The following is a 3,993-nucleotide window of genomic DNA, read 5'->3' on the forward strand; positions in this document are numbered from 1 at the left end:
TCACATAATGTTATACCAAAAATGCCTTTAAAAATCTTTACATGTGTTTCTCTCTTTTTTTTAATAAAGTGTATGAAAAAAATGTGTTTTGCATTGAGCTCCTATCGCTTCATCTCACCCACAGGCTTCTGCGCATCTTCCTGCCTTTCAAAGTTCACAAATCCAAACCCTTTGGATTTTCCACTTGCACGTGCCATCGGCCCAAACTTGCAGAAGTGCTCTCTCATCATACATGTCTTCTCCAAAGCTCCTAATGGAAACCCTGCTGAGCTACTTCACTTTGGCTCCAAGCTCTGCTTCTCACTACTTCCGGGATTTAAATCGTCCCACAGACACTTTATGGCCATTTTAGAAGCAATCCCTTTATTTTCCCAATAGCTCTTTCGTGTTTGATAAATGTGTGTTCTGAGCTCAGAGCAACTCTCTGCACACTGCCAGAGAGAAGGGGATGTGGTTACTCTTTTAAAATGACAGATGATTTTATTCTTAATGATGTAAAAATTCATACAATTGTGACAAGAAACAACTCTTGTTCTTCATCTGAATCATAAGTATTTTCATTACTGTTATCTTCATTAAACTATTCAGCATTAATTATCATATACAACTCAAATCACAGTAGAAATATTATGTTTAAAATTCTCTCTTAAGCAGCCTTATTTTTGACTTCACCCACCCCCCCAGAGGTAATCCACAATTGGGAACAATCCAGTGAGCAAACTGCCGGGTAACCCAGTGCCTTCTGTGTCTCTTACTGTGACCCTAAAATCATGCCAAGCTGTCTCTCTTCTTCCAGCACCGCTTCTTCATACTGAGAAGGAAAGGCAGTAGGGTCTGACCCTTGAACCTTGTCCACAAACTCCAAAACCCTCATCTTACTAGTTTCTGCCTTAGCCCACAGGCCCCACACAAATGCACACTGCATGGGATCCATGTTGCCCAGTGGCTGGTGTGCCAGGTACCCCTCCATCACAAACTCAAACGTGATGAGCTCTCAGGGTTCACCGAAGGTGAAATGATCCATTCCAGGGTAGATGCCCATCGGGCTCAATGCTTCCCAAATGTCCTCCTCTGTCACATGGTTGCCTTTCATGAAGACGACACCCAGGATGAGGATCAGGAGACCGGTCTTGGGGAAGCTGACCTCATGGCTGTGCATCCTATCATAGGTGAGGCCTAATTTGATGAAGATGGTGTAGAAGTGGTTGATGGCGCCTACCTCCTTCACACCCAGGCCAAAGACCATCTCCATGCGCTCAGAGGCTCTCATGAGGATTTCCTGATGACGGTCTGAATCTTCTCTGACAATGAGTGCCATGATGTCACTCATGCTCAGCATCTCCCTCGCCTGGTACTTGACCAGCATGTAATTCACCAAGAAATTAGCTTTGCCATCTATGGCCATGACAGGCAAATTTGGCTGATGTGGCCGGAAGGCTGGGCCATCCTGTATCTCTCGGTGACCCAGGCCCTCGGCACAGTCGCCTGAAGTGGCACAGGGATGCTGAAGACCACGGGAAAGACTGGGTCTCCCATGTGCAGGATCTTCCTGGTTTTCAGCCATGATAAGTTGACAGGAAGAACATGGTTCCTCTGCAGCCCTGGGGACCTGTGCCTCCTCGCCGGTCTGACCCTTCAGACTTCCAGCCATAGGGAGAAGAAATGAGGAATGTGGCTCCTCAACTGGCCGGAGCCTGCTGTGGTCTGGAATTGCCAGGTTTCTTCACAGGTCTGGCCTTGGTTAGCTGTATGTTCTGGACTCTTCTGAAGTTGGGACATGGCAGGTGTGGAGGAGGGAAGGCAGCAAAACCAGGAACTGTTTGGAAGAGAAAGGAAGGGGATGGGGGTCACCTGCCTGTAAAATTCGCTCTTCCAGCAGAGTTGTGAAAGTTGTGTTATGCAAGTTCACAAGGAAGACTTGATGTGTGCAAATTAAAAGACATGCTGAGTGCCAGGCCACCCAACATGGAATGATCAGAAGGCAGTGAGGACACATATGTGGCTCTGTAGCAGTCACTCCTTTTCTAAATGAAGAGAAAAAGCTCCTAAATCTTCACTAGTTTAATCAACATTAAGCCACATTTTTTGCCATAACAAAACTTTTCCGTCCCAAGGTGGGTCTGACCTTCTGTTTGTGGCTGAAGTACTGCACATAGCTGCTGATATGGAGAATTGAATTTTCTCTAAGGTTGTAAGGCTTTGTGGGTTAAGCACGCTCTGCTAGATAGATACACACACACCAAACTATGTAGGGAGTGAAAGTAGAACTTAATAGATTAACAAAACAAAACAAATTGGGTAGGAATAAAAGGAGGTGGTATTGAGGAGAAGGTTGGAAAAGAAGGTGGATATGATCAACATTTTATGAAAACATAATAATAATAATAATAATAATAATAATAATAATAATAATAATAATATAACCCTGCTACTAAGACTAAAACAGTAAGGCCCCTGCTTATTTGAAATGTTCAGGCGACCTACACACAGGTCCCTGGGTGCTCCGAAGAGCTGAAGAGACGCTTTTCATCCTAAGTGGAAATATTTGTACATTTTAAAACCTGCTCATTAATAACTCAAAAGGTAGGAGGATTGACTTATGGCAACTTTTGTTAGTTACAAATCAATATGTTTATTTAACCTTTATACACCAAGAAAACATTGTTTCCTATGTTACATTTTGTTCTACATGTACTTTATGATCATTGTAAATAGTAAGGTTTCAATGCATACCATCAAACATTTAAAAAACTAAGTACTGGCAAAAATGTATTCATATATTTTTATACTAAAGTGCTTTTAACAATCTGTACATGCATCTCTGTTTTTTTTTTTTTTAAATAGCATTGTAAGGGGGCAAAAACCCTGAGCCCTCAGAGGAGCCTTTCAAGTGCTCTACCACCTGAGCCCACACAAGAGAGCCTGGAGATGGCCATCAGGGAAATGCAAATCAAAACAACCCTGAGATTCCACCTCACACAAGTCAGAATGGCTGAGAACAAAAACTCAGATGACAGCAGATGCTGGTAAGGATGCAGAGAAAGAGGAACACTTCTCCACTGTTGGTGGAGTTGTAAGGTGGCACAACCACTCTGAAAATCAGTTTGGCGATTCCTCAGAAAATTGGACATGGTACTCCATGAAGACAGAGGTATTCCAATTCTGGACATATACCCCAGAGAAGCTCCAACATACAGCAAAGACATATGCACCACAATGTTCATAGCAGACCTATTTATAATAGCCAGAAGCTGGAAAGAAACCAGATGTCTTTCAGTAGATGAATGGATACAAAAATGGTGGTACATTTACACAATGAAGTACTACTCAGCAGTCAGAAACAATGACCTTATGAAATTCTTAAGAAAATGGATGCATCTAGAGAATATCATCCTGAGTGAGATAACCCAGTCACAAAAGAACAGACATAATATTCTGTCACTGATAATTGGATATGAAACCTAGAAATCTCTGAATACCCCAGGAACAACTCATATGTCACATGAAGCTCAAAAAGAAGGAAGGCGAAAATGGGGATGCCTCAGTCCTTCTTAGGAAAAAGAACAAAACTCTCATGGGAGGAAACACAAGGTTAAATAGAGAAACAGGAATTGAAGAAAAGATCACTCAGAAGCTGCTTCACCTGGGGATCCTCCACATATGCAGTCACCAAATCCAAGCACTAAAGCTGGTCCCAAAAAGTACTTATTGGCAGGAACCAGACAGGGATTCCCCCTCAGGTACTATGCTAAAGTCATACAGACACAGCTGAGAATGCTTGCAGCTACCCAGTGGTCTGAACTTGGGGATCCTAATGAGGTTTCTAAAGAAAAGATCTAAGGAGGAGAATGGGTTGAAACCTCATGGGAAGATAACAACATTATCAACCAGCCAAACCCTCCAAAACTCCCATAGCCTGAAACATCAACCTCTGTGGGCACTCTGAGAGACCCATTGATCCAGTTGCATATGTAGCTGAAGATAACAGTGTCT

General features: G+C 42.8%; 1 pseudogene across 1 annotated transcript; it reads right to left on the bottom strand.

Annotated features, from left to right (window-relative positions):
- Positions 1–751: 751 nt before the first annotated feature.
- On the bottom strand, positions 752–1,651 carry LOC308415184 (melanoma-associated antigen B16-like; annotated as a pseudogene). The gene has a single exon. The product of its transcript is annotated as a melanoma-associated antigen B16-like (transcript).
- Between the last annotated feature and the right edge of the window lie 2,342 nt (positions 1,652–3,993).

The sequence above is a fragment of the Micromys minutus genome (genome assembly GCF_963924665.1).
Source record: "Micromys minutus genome assembly, chromosome: X".
NCBI lineage: Eukaryota > Metazoa > Chordata > Mammalia > Rodentia > Muridae > Micromys > Micromys minutus.